At 43.6% G+C, this 24,315-nt stretch overlaps 1 protein-coding gene and 1 non-coding gene across 2 annotated transcripts in view; both read left to right on the top strand.

The window, feature by feature from the left end:
- The window catches only part of LY75 (lymphocyte antigen 75), a 150,027-nt gene that overhangs the window by 99,379 nt on the left and 26,333 nt on the right, over window positions 1-24,315 (top strand). The gene's annotated exons all lie outside the window — the stretch shown is intronic.
- Window positions 7,354-7,617, top strand: LOC129400646 (small Cajal body-specific RNA 13). The gene has a single exon (XR_008627839.1). It is a non-coding gene; the product is annotated as a small Cajal body-specific RNA 13 (non-coding RNA).

Genomic DNA, 24,315 nt, shown 5'->3' with positions numbered 1-24,315 from the left:
CAATAGCACTATAGAACTGTAGTCCTATTATTCATTGATTGCTCAAGTGGGCACCAGTAATGTCTCCATTGTGAGACTTGTTGTTACTGTTTTTGGCATATCGAATATGCCATGGGTAGCTTGCTAGGTTCTGCCATGTGGGTGGGATACTCTTGGTAGCTTGCCAGGCTCTCCGAGAAAGACAGAGGAATCGAACCCAGGCCAGCCGCATGCAAGTCAAATGCCCTACCCTCTGTGGATGTGAGTTTTTGTTAAACAGATTCAAAACAACAATAACATTAATAAAGAGAAGTTAGTGATCTCTCATCCAAGGAACATCTCTGTGAGGTACTGACCTATCCTGAGAAGTCTTAGGCTTTTGGTTCTCTGGCCAAATACCTTTTCAATTCAATAAGAATCAAATCAATATTTTTCCTATTGTGGGGGTTATGGTGTCACCAACAGGTCAACCTGTACCTGCACGGCAAGTGCATCAGCAGCCTGATGGTGTCTTCAAGCTTCCTGACACCCCAAAATTGCTGCTGTGGCTTTGGCTGGATCCAACAACTTGGGGCCAAATTAACCAAGAAATTAAACAGCCAGAAGTTAGATATTGGGGAGCCATGCCCACAAACCACCTCCAGCTCAGCTATACCAGCTCATTTATTGGCCTTATTTCAGAGACCCATAGATAAATCTTGCAAGAGCCACAGTTAATCGCAGACTTGCACATGGTTGAACAGACTGGGGTAAGTCAGAGGGGGTTGGGTTGGCCTGGTGGCTGGCCCAGGCTGAGTCCCCAGCAACTACTTGCTTCCACATCCAAAATCGCCGCCATACCCTTGGCTTAACTCCACTGTCTCAGGACAGACCTCACTAAGATATAATCTGCTGACAATTTTGGCATGCGGGTTTTTGTGACTGAGATCTCCAGGCTTTCTCAGGGTCGGGATTGGCTACCTTCCCCCAGTACTTCCAGAACCCTTGGCAGTCACATCCACACTCCAAAGCTGCCACCCAATTGAAAGCTACTCCAGCCTTACCATCCCAATAAAAATACCGAATGCCCTGAACAAACACCATGACGTCTTAGCACCTGTATTGCAAACCATAATGCATAAAAGGAAAAGGAGAGAGAGAGAGAGCAAGAAGGAAATTTCCTCCATAGAGGGAGGTTGGGGGTAGGGGGTGGGGAAATGGGGGAAATTGGTGGTGGGATGTGTGCACTGGTGGAGGGATGGGTGCTGGATCATTGTATGACTGAAACACAATTATGAACAGCTTTGTAATGGTCTATCTCATGGATAACCAATTAAAAAATTTTTTTAAAGTAATGTGGAGTTTATGCCCAGCTCAATCAGATTAATCAATGGCTGAATAAGTAGCAGTACTCCTACATTAAAAAAAATTTTTTTCTATTACCCCAGCATATGAGGCCAGTTTTCTGAGCTGAGATAAAGAATAGAGGATGTTGGGAGGACCCATTCAGGTTGAAAGCTGCGTGCCGAAAGTAGACTATAAACCGAACATAATGGCCATTCAATACCTCTATTGCAAACTACAACACCCAAAAGGAGAGAGAACAAAAGGGAATGCCCTGCCACAGAGGGGGGGGCAGGGGTGGTGGAGGATGGGGTGGGGGTGGTGGGAGGGATACTGGGAACATTGGTGGAGGAGAATGGGCACTGGTGGAGGGATGAGTAAACGATCACTATATGACTGAAATGCAAACATAAAAGTGCATAAGTTTGTAACTGCACCTCATGGTGATTCATTAATAAATTTTTAAAAATTTTTTTTCTATTGTGAAGCAATGGAAGGGCAAAGTCATATGAAACACATGTAATTAGGAAGTTACTGAGATTTTAGCAATTGGAAATATTGCACAGTGCTGGAGATAACTTAGATGGCAGTGAGCTGAAAAGTAAAAGGGAAATTAGGAAATACAAAGAATAAAACTTTGAAAAGTATAATAGAATATAATGGAAAAGAGAGGGACTGGGCCATAATCACAGAGAGAGTGGAAAGTTGTTTTTAGGTTTTGTTTTCAAAAAAAGTAATTAAAAATTTATACTATTTAGAAGCTTAGAGGAAAGAAAAACAGTAAAAACAAAATAATTGCACAGGAAGGGAAGAGAGGCAAATTGTGAAAAAGATGGGAGGAGAGGGATTGTTCAAAGTCTACAGAAAGAAGAATTGGATTCGGATGCCTTACTGTTTGAGGTCACAAGAGATATAACCGCACAAAAGAGGAAAAGGAGTAGGTGAGTATGAAGATGTTTGTCTAGGGCCAGAAAGATAGTACAGTAGGTGGGGCATTTGCCCTGTATGCAGCCAATCTTTGATTTCTAGCAACACATATGTTCAGTCCCCAGCACCACCAAGGCACTGGAGCTATAGCACAGTGGGTAGAGCATTTGCCTTGCATGTGGCCGACCCGTGTTCAATTCCCAGCATCCCATATGGTCCCCCTGAGCACCACCAGGAGTAATTCCTGAGTGTAGAGCCAGGAGTAACCCCTGTGCAACACCGGGTGTAACACCCCCCCCCAAAAAAAAAACCAAAAAGACTGATGCCTGAACAGAGCCAGGAGTAACCCTGAGCATAAATGGGTGTATTCCTCCTCCCAAAACAGAGAAGTTTGTATCTTTTTTGGCCTCCAGTTTCATTTTGCAAAGAAAATGAGAACTTCTTTGGAGAAAGATGATTAGTGAATAGTCTCATCCGAAAGACAGTAACAAGGGGGCAGAGCAATAGTACAGCAGGTAAAGCATTTGCTTTGCATGTAAATTACTGGGTTTGATCCCTGGCATCCTGTATGGTCCTCTGAGGATGTGATCTAAGATGTGATCAGTGGTAAAGCACATGCCTTGCATGTGTGAGACCCTGAATTTGATTCCTGCCACTGGCAAGGAATAAAAAAAAATGACAAGAAAACTGTAAGACTGGGCTTCCAAATACAACATGGTAATTGTCATTGATAAAACTATTATTTACTTGGGAGTTGCTAAGAGAGTAACTCTTACATGTTTTGACACTGAAAATAAATGATAATTAAGTGGAAAAGATGGGAATAATAATTTTGCAAAATAAAAGTGTGCCAGAGACCAGACAGAACACAGGGGTTAAGGAGTTTCCTACGCAAAGGACTAATTCCAATTCCTTCCTGGCACTACATATGGTTCCCCAAGCACTGCTGGCTGTGGTCAAATACCTCAAAATAAAATTAGAAATAAATATGTATAAAACCCATTACATATTGCATGCTTACACAATGTCAAACATATGTCAATATTTTTCAAGCTGGAAAAAATGTATTTTTAAAGAAGACACTACCTATTCAAATTTGGTCAGGTGAATACTATAGAAAAACAAAAAGGAGATATATGTATATATAGGTTGGATGACGAAGGGAGAGGCAAGGACTGGGGAAAATAAAATCTAGGGACTGGAATCCGGAATGAGGCCAAAATGTAGGCAAATAATTGTGAGACTGAAAAACAAATAGTGTGAGATGCAAAAAGTTCTTAGACAGCGGATGCTGAAAAATGAACCAGATCCCATGTGTTTCTGACTCTCCCTCCCATTCCAGGATCATCTGGGATCAATTTCCTTCTCAGTAAATGAAAATGAATATGGCCTCTTACCATCTCTGACAACCTACAACTCTCCTTATGGTATTTCCTTGATCAGAGCTTGGGAACAATCACTCATTCCATTTCAGACGGTTCTGTCAGAGACAAGAAAAGAGTAAGAAGGGTTAGAAGTTTTTAGGAGCAGCTCCTGGCAGTTTTGGGGTTGTGGAGAGGCTCTGGGTGCCACTTGGTTCTGACCATTAAGTTGTATGGCAGTTGGTGCTGTAGATGCCACAGGGCTATGCCTTGTGGTACTAAGGGGTCAGGTACTGGGAACTAAACTCAAGAACATGCTGGCCAGTGCACCATTACTGCTCTACCAATCCCCTAGACTCTGCTTACTCTTGTCTCTATACTTTTCCTTATTCACCACCCATTCCCAGCCCTGACAACCTCTGAATATTTTATAGTCGCCATTATTTGGGTTTTTACCAAAATATCACATTTATTGTTATCCATTATGTTACCTTTTCAGTTTGGCTTCTTTCACTTAGCAGTATATTTATAAGGTTTCTCCATGCCTTTCAGAGCCTGAGATCTCATTACTTTCTTTCCTTTCTTCACTCTTCTACTTCTCCTCCTTCCTTTTCTCTCCTCTTCCTCTTTTTCTTTTTTTGGTATTGTACTTGAATCCAGGGCTTCAAATATGTGCATGGCATACACAATACCTTTTAGCAAAATCTCATTCATTTTCTTTTTAGTGCTAAAGAATCTTTCACTGTATGGATGTATCAATTCACCTATTGAAAGAATATTGGTCACTTTCAGTTTAGGCAAATATGAATAAATCTTATTTAAACAACTACGCTCCAGGTTTTATATGTATGTAATTTTATTTTCCCCCACCCATCTGTAATTTTTAAGTTAAATAAATACCATGATACCTGTAGTATGACTTTTAAATCATATGGGAAGAGAACATTAAGGTTTGGTTGGGATTTTTTTGTTTGTTCGTTTGTTTGTGGCAATAGCACAGCGGTAGGGCATTTGCCTTGCATGTGGCTGACCCAAGTTCGATTCCTCCGCCGCTCTCAGAGAGCTGGCAAGCTACTGAGAGTATCTTGCCCTCACAGCAGATCCTGGTAAGCTATCCATGGCATATTCGATAAGCTGAAAACAGTAACAACAAGTCTCAAAATGGAGACATTACTGGTGCCTGCTCGAGCAAATCGATGAGCAACAGGATGACAGTGGCAGTGACAGTTTTTTTTTTTCTAAAAATTTCCAAGCTAGGGGTCTAGGATCTGGCACAAAGGTTAGATTTGCACTGAAGACCAAGTTTAATTCAAAGCAATGCAGGCCCTTCTGGTATCACTGGGTTTGATCCTAGTGGACCCCAGAGGGCTGGACCCAAGCAACATCATGTCACAGAACCAAGCATTGAACTGTCCAGTTTGGTTGATAAATATCACTAGAAGTGACTCATAGGCCCTCTGAGCATTTTCTGGGAGCATGGCCCCCCAAGCTCCCCGAAAAATAAAAACTGAAAACCTGCCTTCCAAGGTGGCTGAGCCATTTTACATTTCCATCAGCAATGAGTAAAAGTGGGTTTTCTACTACCTGTTCAGCCACATGTGGGGGTGCCAGGGTTTTTCTTTTAAGGTCATTCTAGTAGCTGTAAATTGGAATCGCTCACTCTCTCTCTCTTTTTATTTGTAATTTCCTAATGACACGGTGTTGAGATTCCATATGCTTTTGCCATTGGTATATATTCTTGGGAAAGGTATCTATTGAAACCACTTCTAATTTTGAAATTATATTTTTATTGTTGCTTTTCAAATTTTATTGTATTATCTTATTACTTTCCTCTTCCCTTCATTGTTATTGATGCAATGACCACTCAGCTGGCTGTGGTGCTCACACATTTAGCTGTGGTAGTGGTTCTCGCACACTCAACCATGCTACTTGCCTAAGACTATACTCCTTTAATTTCAGTGCTTGCACACGTGCTCACAGGGGTCTCTGCTTGTGGCACCCCAGTGTTCTGTTTGTAGTACCACAGGGTCATCCCTTTCCAGTGGATGCTGGTGGTTCTCATGTATGTGCTCACTGGGGGTTAGGGGTGCACTGGGGTGCTTGCACATCATTTAGTTGCAATGCTTGCTGGGAGGATTAAAGCATCCCCCTTGAATTGTGGTGCTCACACATACCTCGACACATGGCAGCTCAAAGTCGCTGCAACACTAGGGTCACAGAACTCAAACAGTGGAACTGCCAGGATTATATCCCATGCATGCATCACTGCCAGGGATTAAACTCTTGTCCTTAGACTTGCAAAGCTGATGCTCTAAGCCACTCAGCTGTCCCTATGAAGCCTTATCTTATTATCTTTATGGGCCACTCTCAATAGTGAGGGTGTGATCTGATTGAATACTCAGAGCAATTAGTACCTGGGATTGAACCCCGGGCCAGACACATGCTAGGTAGGCACATGTTCACCACTAGGTTTGTCTTCCAGTTCCCTCAAATTCTATTATAAAGCACTCTTTCACTAATGAAATGAATTCCTCTCAAAAATTCAACAATCTTATTTATCCCTGGTTTGCGTATCGTGCTGTTTGGTTTGAGACCATCACTGGTTAAGTTATAATCCCATGTTTTATACATGTACAAACCTACACATGCAACAAGTATAACTTGTACGTTTGTGTGGCTTAAACAACAGAAATTCATTATCTCCATTCTAGAAGCTAAAATTCAGGCTTGAGATGTTTTAGTGGAATGAGAACTGGTATTCTGTAGGAAACATGCCACTTGGTAGGGCTGGGGAATAGGATGGGGGTGGGGGAAGCGCAAGGCCTTTGGTAGAGAAAAGCGTTCAGCCAGGCAGAGGAGAGGAGCTGTAATACAGTAGTACAGTAGTACTGTAAGGTAGTACAGTAATGTATGAAACCTCATTAGCGGTAGACTGGTGAGAGGGGAGGAAAATAAGGGCAGGGGGATTGGTGGAGGGAAGTGGACATTGATGAAGGGATCAGTGTTGAAACATCATATGCCTGAAACATAATCATGAATAACTTTGTAACTTCACCTATGACCAAAAAAAAAGTTTCAGTGAAATATCAGTATTCAGCTATAAAAAATGATGAAGTGTTGCAGTTTACTGTAATTTAAATGGGCCTGAAGGGCATCATGTTAAGCAAAATAAGTCAGAGGGAGAAGAACAAATGCCAGATGATTTCACTCAACTGTGCTATATAAAGAAAGAAACAAAGAACATGCGATATCAATAATGACAAATCCTTGATTTTTGAATACAGAACTGAGATTACCAAGCAGTCTGGGGTGTGGGTTGGGAAGAGAGAGGGGGTTAACCAGAAGTGACATAAAGGTAAGGAAGGTGGTGGAGGGATGTAGACACTTTGGTCTTGAAGATGCAGTAACTTTGTATCCATACTATATGGGTGGGCTGGAGAGGGTACAGCAAGTATTACTTCATATGCTACTGACTTAGTCAATATCTTCGAGCAACCTTTTTCCAAGGTTTCAAATTGTCTAGGGTTGAACAGTTTAATGGCACCACGTATTCCCCTGAATACTGCCCAGAAGATCCTTAAGTACAGAGCCAGGAATAAGCCCTAAACACCTCAGGGGGTGGCCTCAACTTCCCCTAAACATGACTCCCATAAATATTAAAATGATTGTAACCATGTTACCTAAACTATGATTTTAAAACTTGTGAGAAAATATATGAACTGTGTCACTCAAATTTTTAATCTTTTTGTAAAAAATTGATGTTTTCCCAAAGTCTGGGAGCTGTATAGTGTTGGTGGAGCACACCAGACCTGCAGAAAGAGCGCCTTCCTTAGGAAACAGGGACAACTGTCCAAATCCCAACAATTCATGTGCAATTTTTCTCCCACTGCTTTTGGGCACTGGTGGCACGACTGGGCGGTGTATCATAGTGTCATTATCTATCAGTAACGGTAAGAGAAGCTGTGCAGTCAGCATACTGTTCAATAGATGGAGTGGTTTCTACTGGACAATAAGTAAAGCTACAAAAATTTTTAAAGAAAGATGTTTATACTAATAATTTGAAAAATCATGTTTGGAAAAACAAATACCCAAAATTCTTTTTGATCCAACTGTGGCTTTCCACATTCAAGGAAACTGTTCTCAGACTAATCTACATGCCGGCCCAAGACCAAGGTGGTGGCAAGAGCTGAGCTAGTTTTGTTTCTAGAAGCTGGTGACAGGACAAGACCGGTGGCAGGCAGAGAAAAGTTGTCTGAAGTACACAGTCCAGTGGGAGGAGCCTTTGCCAGGGCCTCTGGTCAATGTGACTGTTAGTGACATGAACACCAACTGTGCCATCCTGACCTGGGGACTCTCCAGGACCATCAGTACACATCACGTCTGCAGTATCTGCCGCCACACAAACAACAACCTGAAGCCCAGATCCTGTTCTTCCAACAGCCTTCTGGGAGAAACGCCAGCCAGCAGAAATCCAAGGACACTAGGGTCAGAAGCTTTTAATGGAGTCAAAGTAAAACTGCAACTAAATATTATCAATATTGTTTCAAATTAGTTCTATGTGGCATTTGCTGGAAATTCTTCAACATGGAGGCATGCTTATTTTAGAGGTAAAACAATACCTCTTGCCATAATAACTTAATTTTATTAATTTATTTTTTGTGTGTGTATGGTACTGAGGATCAAACCCAGGGCTTTGCACGTGTAAGACATGCTCAATCATCTAGTCACAGCCCCAACCCTAATTTTTTGTTCTGTTTTGTTTTTTGAGTGCCAGGGGTTAAACCCAGTCCTTGCCCATGTGAGAAGTACCCTCTATCTCTGAACTATGCCCCTGAACAAGATGCATTTGCACTATTCCAAAAATGTTCCATGTGAATTGTCTGCCATAGAGGCAGGGGGAGGGGGGCGGGTCGGGTGGTGGGGTGGGAGGGATACTGGGGACATTGGTGGTGGAAAATGTATACTGAAAAAAAGAAAGGAAAAGGTATACAGATGGAGGGATGGGTATTCGATCATTGTATGACTAAAACACGATGATGAAAGCTTTGCAATTGTATCCCGCAGTGTTTCAATTAAATATATATATATGTGCGTGTATGAATATATATGTATATATGTGTGTGTGTGTATATATATATATATATATATATATATATATATATATATATATTCCATGTGGCCAGGGCTGTGGTTAGTTCCCTAGACCCGGCCAGTGTTCACTTCCCGGCTTTCTCCCGCATTCTAGATGATTTAGAGCAGGTTCCGGAAAGTCTCTGGAAGATTTTGCAATCTGCAAGTCCAAAGTTACTTCAGCTCGAATCAAAAGTTTTCCAAACCAGCGTGGAGCCGCTGGGGGGTGGGGGAAGCGGCGCGCTGCCGGCCAGCGGGGCGGGCTCTGGGCCGGGTGGGCTCAGGGTGCGGCCCCCGCTCTCCCTCCTTTCTCCGTCCGCGCTGCTCCCCGCCCCCTCGAGGACCCGCTCGGTGGGCGGGTCCGGCCTGGCTTTGCTCTGCCGAGCGGCGCCGCCTGCCCCGCAGCCGCCGTCATGCCCGGGGCTGCGCTGTCCGCGCTTCTGCTGCCGCTGCTCGGCCTCGCCGCCGCCGCCGTCGCGGGTAAGTTCCCGGCTGACCTCGCCCCTTTCCGCAGCCCCGCGGTGCCCCCCGCCCCGGGTTCCAGAGCGCCCGCTGCAGCCCGCCGCCCAGCGAACAAGCACGCTTCATCCGGGGTCGCTCCCTGGGGCGGGGGAGGGGGGTGGCATCCAGACCCTGCAGGTCGCTGTCACCCGCACGCCCAGCCCGTGCCCCCACCCCGGGGAGCCCAGGAGTCCGCTCGGCCTCGCGCTCGTCCTGGTGGGGTGGGTTCCCAACAGCGACCCGGGGGCCACGAAGGCCGCTGAGCGTCCGCGAGTGCCTTCTCTTTTGCATCCAGTGCACCTCTCTTGGATTTTGTGTGTCTTCTGTGCAGCTTCCCCGGGACCCGGGCTGATTGACAGGAGAGCAGAGAGACGTCAGGGTCTCACCACGGTCGTTTCAGGACCACTGGGGTCTGACCCGAGTTGCAGGAAAGCTGCTGTCCGCTGAGAGTTCTTTGCTGGAGCAGCGGCCCCGGCCGAGGATGGGGGTGCAGGGAAGGGGTGCGGGAAGGGGTGGAAGCAGGCCCTTCTTTGCACAAGGGCTCGTTTTGTTTGTTCAGTTGCTTGTTTAAGTTGTTGAAATAGGAAAACAGTTCGGCATGTAAGCCCCAGATCGATGCAGGCTTCGAGAGGCGAGGCTTGGATTCCACCGAAATCTTGTGATTTGAAACCCTTTCCGCCCGCGGTTGTGTAAGAGACGTCTGAAAAAAATCACGCAGGAATCGTCAGTCATTTCCCCAAAACGACTCCTTGGCGAAAACAGACAGTTCCATTGGATGGTGTTTGAAAACAACAACAGTTTCCACAAATGCGAGCATGTCAGAAATGCGGATGGGGAATTCTGGGGAAAGATTCCACCCGAATAACCCTTGCCTGGACAATGTCAGGAGTGAAAGAGCAAAATAAATAAGAAGTCAGTGAATACTTGTGTGGGGTTGAATAAAATGATTACGTAAAAGCTTGGGTGCCCACTCCCCTGACTTTTACTGTCATTTTATAAATCCCTGTGCAAAGACTGTCCATAGGCGGAGATATTTTAAGGGAGAAAGGAGTGTTTGAAAGGAGCTGGGTGCAGGAGGCGGCGGCAGAGAAGGGAACAGCTCAGAGCCTGAGCTATGGCTGGGAGCCCGTTTTCTGAGAGGTGACCCTTTTCTTCTTGAACAGCTGGGCCGCATGCACCTGTAGAGGAACAGAAACCAGGCGGAGGCTCTCACTGTGCAGGCCGAGCCATAGTTTTGCATAGAAGGGCCTGCACTAGAGGTGGCCCAACTGTTTGTGAGATTCCTGCCTGCTTTGTTGCCAGGATCCTCTAAACTCCGTTTAATTTAGTCTCTGCCTTGCCACTCTTTAGTGCTTTTGGCTCGTCAAATAGACTATTCTTGTCAAGTTGAGGCAAACTGCTTATGGAAACGAGAGGCCATTCTGAAAGGTGGTGGGCTGTGTGGCCCTGATGACTTAGTGTCAGGGACCAGGGCTTTGGTCTGCTGGAGCCCTTTGGTGCCAGAAGTCAGTAGGACTGCACCTGGTTTTGCTCCTGCCCAGGCGGCCTGCTTTGTGAGAATTAAACTTGGATCCTTATCAACCATAGCCCTGTGATCTGTCTTCCCTGTCCTTTCGGGGGCATTTTATTTTTTGTCTTTTAATTACATTTTTAAAACTTTTTTTTGTTTTGATTTTTGGGCCAGACCCATTGTGCTCGGGGCTTAATCCTGGTTTGTCGCCCAGGGATCACTTCGGGCAGGCTCAGTGGACCACAGGGGGTGACAGGGATCAAAACTGGGTTGGTATCATATAAGGCAACTGCCCTACCTATTGGCCTAACTCTCCAACCTCTGTTTAACTTTTTAATTTAAAAAATTGTTTAGGGGCTGGAACAATAGCACAGCGGGCAGGGCTTTTGCCTTGCACGTGGCCACCCGGTTCGATCCCCAGCATCCCATATGGTCCCCTGAGAACTGCCAGGAGTTTCCTGAGTGCAGAGCCAAGAGTAATCCCTGAGCATCACTGGGTGTGACCCAAAAAGCAAAATCAAAACAAAACAAAAAAAAAACACAATTGTTTAAGAAAATCAGGATTTTAAAAGTTAAAATTAAAACTCTTTCTTATAATTTTTAAGTGTTTTTTGTAACATAGTTATAGTAGTGTTAAAGTTTATGATATTAACATTCAAAATTATGGTACTGCACTACCACCACAATACTCAACACCCTGCCCCACCACCAAAAACCCTCCTCCAACAAATTAAAAAAAAATTTTTATCTACATTATCTCTTCATAGAAACTGTTTTGGGAGGCCAAAGAAATAATACAACAGTTAAAGTGCCTGGGTTGCTTGTAGCAGATCCTGGTTCAATCCCTGGCACCAATATTTTCGCCTGAGTACAGTCAGTAGTGATCCCAGGAAGCTGATCCAGGAGCGATGCTGGTGAGACTAAAATGAAGAAAACAAAAACAACAACAACAACAACAACACACACACACACACACACACACAGAAGCTGCTCTGGTCAGCAATAGAGAACAAGCTATCTGTGGAAAGATGTGTTCTTTTCCCTCTTTTAACGTTCAGCATGGATAAAAAGGCTTTTAAAGTTGATGTTAAATAAATTAGGCTATTAATCAGATACCATTGGGAGGCTTACTTTAGAAGATAGGCTGAGCTTTGGAGTTAGGTGCAGACACGTGGCTAGATCAAGTTATTGCACTAAACTCGTTGCTCTAAATTGGAGCTTACAGCCCAGGGCTATCTCTGCTTCTGTGACATTAGCTGGGGACTCCATCTGGTACCTATTCCAGTCATCATAAATCTCGGTTTCCTTCCTTTTGTTTTCTTCATAATTAACCAAGGGTTGTATTATCACTAGAAGAGTTTATGCGTACCACTCTTCATGCAGTGGGTGTTTATGGGTACTTAACACATATACTTACATGCTGATGGATTAAAATTTAGCACATACACTCACATGTTGATGGCTTAAAAGTTACTGTGTAGATTTTTTGTCATAATGCAGGAAGACTAATGCATTTGGTTTCAGGAGCCCAGTAAATAAACACCAAAATCCATGGAGACTAAAGTCCCTTTTATAAGATGGCATAGTTTTTTCCCATTAACTTATGCCATCCTCCCATCTCATTTATTTTATTTAGGGTGGCCTAACACCAGTGGAGGTAACATATTTGATGCTAACTATTCAAACCAGGATCAGCCGCCTACAAGGCAGTTGCTTTATCCCTGCACGATCTCTCCAGGCCCTGCCGAGTACTTTAAGTCATCTGTAGATTTCTTAAACCTAAATCAGTGTATCACTGTATCACTGTCATTCCATCGTTCATCGATTTACTCGATCGGGCGCCAGTAACATCTCCATTTGTCCTAGCCCTGAGATTTTAGCAGCCTCTCCCTACTCGTCTTTTCCAGTGATTGAAGGCTCTTTCAGGGTCAGTGGAATGAGACCTGTTATTGTTACTGTTTTTGGCTTATTGAATACGCCATGGGGAGCTTGTCAGGCTCTGCTGTGCAGGCGGGATACTCTCGGTAGCTTGCCAGGCTCTCCGAGAGGCACATATATATGTGTATATATATGTGCATATATACACACATATATATATGTTTATTTATTTATTTCCTTCTATGGTGATGTATCACACGGCTGCAAAGTGGTCCAGGAATATGTTCACTCTTGCGTGAGGCTCTGCCTGAGTGTCTGGAAAGTGGCCTGGAGTGTGGCAGCAGTTTGGTAGTGGAGGTCGACTGCCGGAGTTGGGTCCCTTGGTGTGGAGAGGGCTCTCACCCACCCCCCTCTGGAGCGTCCCGAGTGGAAACAGGCTGGTGTGAAGTCTGGTGGCATAGTTATGGGGGCCTCATTTTATGGTCCCTTCCAGGAGAAGCACCTGTGAGTTCTGAACGGTGGCTGGTGAAGAGATTATCTGGCGCTGGCAGGACGTAGTTTATGGGTATGACCCCTGGGTGGCCAGAGACTGGGGGAAGCAGGCAGAGGCTCTCTTCTCCCTGATCCCATTTAGCCCAGAGTCCAAGATCACAAAGTTCCCCATTACCTGGCTTCCGTGGGGCTTCGCTCATGCGTGAGACTCCGTCTGAGTGTATGGAAAGTGGCCTGAAGCGTGTAAATCATGTAAATTGCTGCTACACTGTAATTGCTTAGAATATAATGACAAGAATAAGAATATCTGCACATGTTCACTACAAACATAGTCTTAGATCCCACTACCTATTGCATATTTACTTTTGCTGGTTTGGGGTCAAAAACCTGACAGTGCTCCAGGGCTATTCCAAGCTCTGTGCTCTGTATTACTTCTCCAGCTCCCTATTATATATTTTCGATCCACAATGGTTGAATCTGCAGCTGCAGACTGCACAAGTATGGAAGGTTGACGGTACTTTCACGAATCACGAAATCCCCGTTAATCGTCGATATCTTGAGCGGGCTCAGTAACCTGTCCATTCATCCTTTCCCTGAGATCTTAGAAGTCTATCTCGACTTGGCCCTTCCAACAGTGTCGCACTGGAGACTCTTTCAGGGTCAGGGGAATGAGATCCAGCTTGTTACTGGATATGAATACACCATGGGAAGCTTGCAAGGCTGTCCCATGTGGGCAGGAAACTCTCAGAAGCTTGCCAGTTTTTTCCAGAGGAAGAAGTAGGCTACAAGATATCTTCTGGGAGCTCGCTTTTAAGTCTCTGGATATTGGCCATTGATTGATTTACACACACCTGGGTTCCTCTGCCGGTACCTTCATGCATGAGGCCTGTCCGAGCATGTGGAGAGGGGCCTCGGGTGTGTCTGTAGCTAGGTTCTGGTGGTCTTGGCCACCGGGAGCTCTGCTCGGGGTGGGGAAGGAAGCTGGAGCCCCGGGGATGACAGCCAAGCATGCGGGCAAGAGACGGTACTTTATATATCTCTTATCCAGACAAAAATCAGGAGTCATTGTTGGTCTCGGGCCAAGTCAAGAAAGAGCTTTTCAGTATTATCACAGAAGTGGCTGAATGACAGGATCTTAACTGACAAGCTCCTATGGGTTTGTGTAGCTACATTTGATGTTGCAGTGAGAACGCAGTTATTGTTCTCTCTGCTTTGTTATTTTGGAGTTGAGTAGTGGAAGTGATTTCATGCTATTATTAGTAATTGTTTCGAAAATTACAGTGAGCACAACATCCTTTACATTCCTAAGTATGGTTCTGTAAACTCTTCTGTGATGCTGCTTTTTATAGACAGTGGAATCAGGGTGTGTTTATTGACACTTGCCTTGCATGGGTTAGTGATTTCCCATGAGATAAGGGATTAGAAACTTGTTCACAGTAAATTCTCATTTTGTGATCATCATGTGGGTCGGAATCCAAGTTGCTCGTTTTGAAATACCACCTACGGCTTTTCTTTGATATGATCTCTTCTGCACTTCCTGCCATGTCTCTTTATCTGCTCTGACTCCCCTCCACTGATTCTTCTGTCTGAACCACTTTCTCCTTCCAGGTCTTCTTTCCCGCCCCTTCCCTCGTCCTTAGTATATCTGCCTCCCTCCACCCTCATCATTCAGGTCTTTGCTCACGTGTCAGCTTATCAGCTTATCGTGCCTTTTCTAAACATCTATGTTCGCTTGTCACGTCTCTGTCTTTGGCTTATTGTTGTTTATTTTTTTCTGGTTTTGGGGCCATACCTGGATGTGCTCAGGGGCTGCTGCCAGGTCTGTGTTGGCCTGTAAGTTTCAGCCTTGCTTGGAGGACCAGGTTTTCACGGATAAAATAAGAGTCCGCTGCATGCAGGGTGAATGCTTTAACCCCTGTTCTATACTTCTCTAGCCGCTCGGTTTTTTTTTTTAATCTTCTTCAAAGTACTCATTATAATAATAATTTGAGATGTGAGTTATTCCTTGTCTTTTGGCTTGTCAAAGGTAACCCCATAACAGCACAAAGTTTACTGTTTTGTGGTATTTGCTTTATTGTGTGTTTGTTTACTTGATTCTAATTTATTATAAAAAGGTCAATAGATCAGTGCCTTAAAATTTGGGGGAAATAATTGAGTTGCAGTTTCTTTGAAGTTATTTTATTTCTGTCTTGAATTCATCTCATAATTAAAACTTAAAGCGTTAAATCAACTTTATCTATTTCTGACCCTTGTGGTAGGCATAGTTTTAAGGGGGAAATTACAACATACCTGCTTTTTCCTATTTTGAGTTGTTCATAGAGGTTTATTTTTTTCCTAGTGGAAAAGTGAAATTATAACTATATATTATTTCAGAACTTCTTTTATTGTTGAGGAGCTTTCAAAATGTCCATATGTGGGTACAACCCTGAATCCCCTGGGCACTCCAGGATGCCACCGGCTGGTCCCGAGCACCACGGGTCCAGGTAGTACTGCAGCAGAGTGGCACCGGGCAGGCCCTATTGGCTAAATTTTGTCAGTAGTGGTCTCCATACCCCCTGAGTACTCCTTGGGAGTCCCTTGCACCCCGAAGAAAGTGTTTTTGTGCTAAAAACTATTTTTGCAGTAGAATGATTGTTGAATTTTGTTGGGTTTTGCTTTCAGGGCCACACCCAACCACCTGTGCTTAGGGTTGACTCTTGGCTCTGTGCTCATGGATCACTCTTAGCAGGGCTCAGGGATACTGGGGATTGAACCTGGTCAGCTGCATGTAAGGTAAGCACCCTACTCCAGCCCTTGTCCATAGTTTTTATACCCTACAGGAAGTATTTCATTCCTTTTGTGTGTTATTTTATGGTTTGAGGGCAGATTTTGTTTTTATTATTGTTTCATTTTGTTTTATGGGCCACTCCTGGCAATACTCAGGGGTATCTCTTTTTATTTTTATGAAAATCCATTTTTAATGATACTTATTACATCCACTTATCAATAATTTTCCTGGACATAAGAGAGAATTCTAAAGACTTGGATTTATTCACAGAGATAATGGCTAGTTCATTTATACTTGCTTTGTATAAACTACATAAAAAAACCCTATATATTTCTAATTTCCCTTTGCAAAATTTGTTTTACCTTAACATTTTTTTTCCATTCAGTATCTCTTCCCAATATTGCTTCAAGATACAATCCCAGAGATAGAAAGTAATTTTGCTGGTGAAAATAAACTAGTTTTCCTTAAACACTCAACTGTTATAATTGCATTATTTATTGTGATCATATATGACCATAATTCTTGGCTCTGCACTGAGGGATCACTCCTGGTGGTCCTCAGGGGACCATATGGGATGCTGGGGATTGAATCTGCATCAGTTTCATGCATGGCAAGAACCCTACCCACTGTTCTATCTCTTCAGCCCCTGAGGGAAGCTTTTGAAGCTGATTCTACAAGTAACTGGACCATTGGTTCCCAGGGAGAAAGGCAGAATTCTCGTTCTATGAAATGTGATCATGGCAGCTATGGGAAAAGTTTTAGAGCGAAGAATGTGGAGGTGAATGTGGTGGAAGATAGGCCGCGCTGCAGAATGGGAGAAGGTCTGGAATGTTGGAGTGACTGTGAATTTCCTTGCCATTTCAGGAAATTTTGCAGCTTAGGGTACTGCCCAGATCCCCTTAATTAGTCTGGGACTTGGAACAGCCACTCCTTCCCCAGGCATAATTAGGTCTCCCTATCCTGCTCAGGGGATCGCTGAATCAGTGTTGCTACTCCTATCTTCACGGGAGAGGGCTAAGGTCTTGCTACTGAGAGGTGTTTTCTCTTAAAGCAATTTTAGTGTTGACTCTACTATCCAGCCTATCCAGTGGAGCCATAGCACAGCGAGTAGGGCGTTTGCCTTGCACATGGCCAACCCGGGTTCAATTCCTCCATCCCTCTCGGAGAGCCCAGCAAGCTACCAAGAGTATCCCACCCACACAGCAGAGACTGGCATATTTGTGGCATATTCAGTATGCCAAAAACAGTAACAACAAATCTCACAATGGAGACGTTACTGGTGCCTGCTCAAGCAAATAGATGAACAACGGGACGACGGTGTTATAGTGCTAGTGTTAACATTCAGAACAGGTATGTTCCAAGGATCACTTACTTTAAGGCTGTGCCTTGTTGAAAAGGTATACAAAAACTGGGAACCGAAAGGTGTTACAAAACCTTCCTGTGGATAGGGCGTTTTTGTTTTTTTTTCCTGTTGATAATTTCTGGCAGAGGATCTATTGGAAAGCACTGGAGCCATGTTAAATGCAAGCATTTAATTTATTTTTAATCAGGCTCTTAAATGTCATTCATGTTAAATTAATGGAATTATAAAATTACAAAATCCATAAGGAGCAACTTAGGTGCATTTTTAATAACCTGTCTTTCAGGACTGCTGTGAAGGAGAAAGAAAAACAGAAAAAGCACTTTGCAGAGAGTGTGATGAGCAGGATATATTTATAGAAAATAATTTTTTATTGTTTTATGGGGGTCACACCTGGCAGTACTCAAGGCTTTTGACTAATTCTGTGCTCAGCTATCATTCCTGGTGGGGTTTGGGGAACCATATGTGGTGTCAGGGATTAACCTGGGTTCAGCCACATGCAAAGCAAGCACTGTAGCTTGCTTTTGCTCCATTCTGTTTTTGAAATATATTTTTGTAGGGAAAAAATCAGCAATTGAAAACCTACAGCTATATTTTACGGAGGCAGATTTTTTTAGCTACAACTGAACCACAGCAAAAATACTTAGCTCTATGAAGAAGATTTAAACTTGTCAGCTGGAGCGATAGCACAGTGGGTAGGGCATTTGCCTTGCACTCAGCTGACCCAGGTTCAATTCCCAGCATCCCATATGGTCCCCTGAGCACCGCCAGGGGCAATTCCTGAGTGCAGAGCCAGGATGACTCCTGTGCATCGTCGGGTCTGACCCAAAAAGCAAATAAATAAGTAAATAAACTTTTATGTTGCTAGGGACAGAGCTCAGGACCTCACACATGCAGAGCTGTACTTCTGGGTCACATCCCAGACCCAGATTTAGCTTCTAGCTTGTAAAGCACACGAACCTTGTAGCTTTGCTCCCAGGAGCTATCAGACTATTTGAACTCTTTGAATTGTTCTTCTTATACACAAATATTTCTCCTGGGGTGGGAGAGACAGTACTGAGTAAGGTGCTGGCCTTGCATGCAGCTGTGGTTTTAACCCTGATTCAAATCCCAGCACAGAACACAGTGGACCCTGAGCACCGCCGGGTGTACCCAAGAGTAAATGTATTTCTCTTCTGTAATGCTTAAGATTTATTTTTGGTGCACTCACACTGACCTGGAGCTTGAGAAGGGGTTGGTGCTGAATTGGCTGAATTACTGCGCATACTTAAATGCATCTGAGGAGAAAGCAGCTGCATATTCTGAGAAAGTGAAACAACAGTCTGCTTTCTGTGTCTTCTTTCTCCTCTTTTTCTGATTGTAGTTCTTAGTGGGTGGAGCGGACTCTTGTCACATATTGCTTACTTAATTATTCAGCAGTGGTTTTGCAGTTGCCTCAGTTACCCTTATGGTTCGGCTTCTCATCTCATTTCCATCTCAGGGCTTGTATGTAATGCTTACTCCCTCTGACCTAGAGAGACATGTGGTTATTTTTTTACTTCAGCTCATCAGATCTGTTTTTAAATGTCACCTTTATAAAGAGGTCTTTCTAAGACAGCATTCTAAAATTGCAACCTTAGGGGGCTAGACAGATAGCACAGCGTATAAGGCACTTGCCTTGTATGCAGCTGACTCAGGTTTAGTCCCCAGTACCCCAGATGGTCCCTGAGCTTCTCCAGAATTGAACTCTGAGCACAGAGTCAGGAGCAAGCTCTGAACACCCCCAGGTATAGCACAAAAACCAAGCAAAATGAAACAAAAACAGCCGTCCTAACCTCATACTCCAGATCTTGCTTCTCTCTTTGACTTTTTCTCTTATTGTTTATCTCTTTGGTTGTTGGCCTCCAAAATATCCATAGTGATTCTTACCTCCTGGCTTTTGTATTTAAAAAAATTAATAAGTACCAGGTCCAAGAGACAGTACAGGTGTGACGCACTTTGCCTTGCATACTGCCAACCTTGGTTCAATGCCCAGCATCATGTGTGCTCTTTTGAGCGCCACCAGAAGTGACCAATGAGCAGAGCCAGGAGAAAGCCCTGATCATAGTTGATTGTGACCCATGCACAGTCTTCCACCCCCACCCCCACCAGTAATTTTCTTTTTTTTAGGAAATGACAGAATGGAGAAGGGAGGTCGAGAGAGGACGAGAGACCTATAAAGAGAAATCATACTTCCTGAATGGGGATTTCCGGGAGCTCCCTGGAGCATGCCTGACCTTTGTACTCCTATTTAGCTTGCCCCACCCTGGATAGGGCGCCTGTCTCAGGACCTCTTCAACTTGTTCCCCTTATGGTCCCTTTCACCTAAGATAATTTTACACAACCCCCAGCATATGCCTATATGAATTAGGCATACAACTCAAACATTTACGGATAATAAAACACAAGGAAATTGATTTCATTGTATCGATTAGGGGGCCACAACCAATGGTGCTCAGTGGTTACACTGACTCTCTTAGTGCTGTTCAGGAAAGCTTGTGATACTCGGATCAAACTTATGTCTCCCAAGCCTTTTCTTATGAAGATTAAAATTTTTTACTTACTAAAAGATCACTAAATGTTTTTATATCTACCTTAGCAAGAATATATTCCCCAGGAGGGCAAGTATATTCTTGTATATATACCCAGGTATATATACCCCCATCTCATCTCACACCCCGCTCTGCTTTTTATTCAGAGTGGTACTGTTGTGCTGGCACGAGCCACGAATGAACACAGAGAGAGAGCTCAGGATAGGATAGTGAGTTTATTAGAAGCTCAGCGCTTCTAATAAAGTCAGAAAAGAAAGAGATCCAGAGCCCTTTTGCAGAGGAAGTCTCTCTTTTATCTCCTAAAGGTGAGCTACAATATACATATATTCTTATCAGTGAGACAGGATACATAGGTAATAAGTAAAAGAAAAACAATCAATGCATCGTTCCTACATGGTACGTCCTTCAGGTGCTCAGAAGAAAAAGTCAGTGTCAGTATATCTTGTCCATTTTTGGTACGGCCTTCAGGTACCATCTCTCATGCATGCCCATAAATATGTCGGGCCCATTGCACTCCCATCAATTTAGGCTGGTAGATTCTTTTTTTTTTAATTATTTATTTTTAATTAGTGAATCAACGTGAGGGTACAGTTACAGTTTTAGACATTTTTGTGCTAGTGTTTCCCCCATACAAAGTTCAAGAACCCATCCCTTCACCAGTGCCCATTCCCTACTACCAGTAAACCCAGCATCTCTCCTGCCCTCCCCAGTCCCGTCTCCCGCCACTCCACACTGCCACTATGGCAGGGTATTCCCTTTTGATCTCTCTCTCTGATTGGGTGTTGTGGTTTGCAATAAAGGTGTTCAGTGGCCATTGTGTTTAGTCTCTAGTCTATATTCGGCACAATCACCCTTCCCCCGCATGACCTCCGACCACGTTTTACTTGGTGTTCCCTTCTCTGAGTTGCCCAGAATGAGAGACCAGCCTCCAAGCCATGGGGACGACCTCCTGGTATTTATTTCTACTAACCTTGGGTGTTAGTCTTATAGTCTATTATTCTATGCTCCACAGATGAGTGCAATCTTTCTATGTCTGTCTCTCTCTTTCTGACTTATTTCACTTAGCATGATACTTTCCATGCTGATCCACTTATATGCAAACATCATGACCTCATTTTTTCTAACAGCTGCGTAGTATTCCATTGTATAGATGTACCAGAGTTTCTTCAACCAGTCATCTGTTCTAGGGCACTCGGGTTTTTTCCAGATTCTGGCTATTGTAAACAGTGCTGCGATGAACATATAAGTGCAGATGTCATTTCGACTATACTTTTTGGCTTTTCCGGGATATATTCCCAGCAGTGGTATTGCTGGGTCAAATGGGAGCTCAATTTCTAATTTTTTGAGAATCGTCCATATTGTTTTCCAAAAGGGCTGAACTAGTCGGCATTCCCACCTAGGCTGGTAGATTCTTAACTTGGTTAATTGGGGGTTATAAAATGTTTTCTTCTCCCTCCCTTCTTTTGTTTAACTTAGGGGGTCGGTTTCAGTTTCCTAGTCCACATCATTTTCTTAATTTTCATTACAATTTTATAATTCTCATTACATACAGCTTATTTGTCATTACAGAACCACTAAAACCTATAGTAGTTTTCTTTGTGAGAAAGTCCCTTCCTATAAATTAGCCCTTTTCCATGAACTTTTTTTAATGAGGGCCAGTAAGGGTAAATTACCACGATCATGTAACCAGACTTTCCTGGTTTTCATGTCCAAAAGAGCATAACCCGTACTGCCCCACTTCTCTGAATACTGTTTAGTTTTATATACAAGTCACTGTGACGTGGGGTACAGTTCGATGTAAAGACTTTGTCTCTGCTCTCACTCAGCTCAATGTCCAGCTGGAAATAAGGTAACTCAGACCAACCCAATAGAATAGGCTTTGATCAGTGTATATGAATGAGTGTAAAACATCAAGGGTAACACAGATCTTTTTGCAGGAAAACGTACTATACATTGTTGTTACATATAGGTATCCAAATATGGAAATAGATATTTGGCTTGGGGGTAAGCCCAGCAGTGCTCTGCAGCCACTTTTGGCCCAGTGCTTATTCCTAATGGTGCTTGGGAGACCATATGATGCCAGAAATGGACCTCAGGTATCCACTGTGCCAAAAATGCACTCCAGTCTTTTGAGCTATCTCCTGGGCTCTGGTTGTGCATATTCTGTACATCAACCTGGCTTTTTGGAGTTAGAATGGTCAAAAGCTCACTACTCTAGGTAGCCATCTGAGAAAGTGACTTACATGAATATGAGTCCTGGGAGGCATATTTTACTGCCGAGATAATATCCTCAGCCTTCTCAGGCTTTCTGTTTCGTTATGTGAAGTGTGCAATCTAACCTAACTGGGCCACATCCCTGTCCCCCTCAGCCTTATCCCAAGTAGCTTGAAATAGAACTCAGTCATCTAGGAAGATCTGAAGAAGGCTGTAGTTCAAAAAAGGCCTATCATGTGCGTGTGGTGCAAAATCCTGTAGGGATTTAGAGGAGTAAGAAATGATAAGAAGGGGAGGTAATACTTCTTAGAGAAGTGGAATATAAGTGTATTATAATTTACAAAGCACTAGAATTACAAGTATACAAAGAAGTAGTTTTAAGTTTTACTTCACTTGGTGTTAATTTTATTTTTTGTTCTCTTGAGAGAGACAAAATCAGGTGAGCTGCATTACAAGGCTAGCAACTTTATCTATGTATTATTTTTCCTGTTCCCAAATGTTCTCAAGTGTATGCCAGTAAAGGTATAGGAAATGGAGGCACGGCCAATCCAGTAACATTTTAGGATGTCAGAAACTTAGGATGGTTGTATAAGAAAGAGAAATAAAACTCTGGAAAAGGAGTGCTTGAAGATATTGAAGCCATGGTAACTAAGTGATTCAGCGGTAAAAAATAGATAAGATTTATTCAATCAGTAAATTGTTTTGAGTCCCTGTGATGGTGCAAGAGCTGTGGATATGTTGAAACTCCGTAGCACTATAGCAATGTCATCCCATTGTTCATCAATTTGCTCCAGGGCACCAGCAAGTCTCCATTGTGAGACTTGTTACTGTTTTTGGCATATCGAATACATCATGGGTAGCTTGCAAGACTCTGCTGTGTGGGGAGGGCGGGGGGATACTCTAGGTAGCTTACCAGGCTCTCTGAGAGGGACGGAGGAATCGAACCCGGTTAGTCTTTGCCTTTAGAATCGTCACTGTCTCAAGGTGAAGAAAGACAAACGTGACATTTATGGCACTAAAAGCTACATAGTTTGAGCCCTTTCCCTCCTAGGCACTGTGATGTGCAGTTTTATAGCATCTAATCTCATGTTCAGAATAATACAGTGAGGTGAATATCCCTTTGTCCCTAAGGAAGCACAGCAGTTGACCAAGTTCTAATCACCAAGGTAAAAACCCAAGTTCTGATTTCAAAGTTACGATTCTTCTGTGAAGACTAACTGCGTTTGGGCGGTGGGCCCGGAGAAAATGAGTTGTGTGATGAAATTGTGAATGAAAGAGTGAAAGTCAAAGTAAAATTCCAGTGATGGACACTGGCAAGGCTATATGCATCCTCGCCACTGGGGTCATGAAACATTTGGGAGATAAAAGGGTTTTCTGAACGTTCAGCAGCCAGAAGTGAATTTAGAATTCATTGTGGAATGAATCTTAGGTGTTTCTGGCAGTGTTCATCCATGTTGCATCTCTTGGGTGAAAAAGGGTCACGAGTGGACCCTTTGTCTGATCTAGACAGCCTGGTACTCAAAGGATGAGCAGACAGGAAAAACTATTTGATGGTCTGCAAGTGAATTTCAGAAAATAAAGGTGTTTTCCTCTGAGCAAGTCAAGACCAAACTTCAAAGAAGGCAGTTGAGTGTGCAGAAAGCTGGCAGAGAGTGTTCTCACATACACTGCTCTCTGCAGACTTTAGACTCTCTCCAGGGGTGCCCGGTCACTCTTAATTCTTACGTTGGGACAAAGAGATAGCAGAGTGGTTAAAGTATTTACATAGCACATGGCCAATAGGTCGTATCCCATATGGTCCTCCAAGCCCAACCAGGAGTAAATGACCCATGAATGCAAATTCAGAAGTAAAGCTGGAGCACCACTGGGTGTGCTCACCCAAAAAGAGAGGAAAACAAAAATTCCTTACCTTTCTACCTTTAAGCCATCAGGTGGTGTTATATTACGTTTTTTAAAAGTTCTTTAAGGGGCCAGAGTGATAGAACAGAGGTGAGGGTACTTGGCTTGCATACAGCTGACCCTTGAATCCCATACGGTCCCCTGAGCATCACCAGAGGTAATTTTGTTTTTCTTTTTGGGTCAGATATGGCATTGCACAGAAGTTACTCCTGGCTTATGCACTCAGGAATTATTCCTGGCGGTGCTTGGGGGACCATATGGGATGCTGGGAATGGAACCCGGGTCAGCCGCGTGCAAGGCAAATGCCCTACCTGCTATGCTATCGCTCCAGCCCACCAGATGTAATTCTTGAGTGGAGCCAGGAATAATCCCTGAGCATTGCTGGGCATGCCCCCCAAAAAACT

This window comes from Sorex araneus, chromosome X (genome assembly GCF_027595985.1).
Source record: "Sorex araneus isolate mSorAra2 chromosome X, mSorAra2.pri, whole genome shotgun sequence".
Classification (NCBI taxonomy): domain Eukaryota; kingdom Metazoa; phylum Chordata; class Mammalia; order Eulipotyphla; family Soricidae; genus Sorex; species Sorex araneus.
The sequence above is the reverse complement of the archived record's forward strand: the minus strand, read 5'-3'. Positions and strand labels throughout refer to the sequence as shown.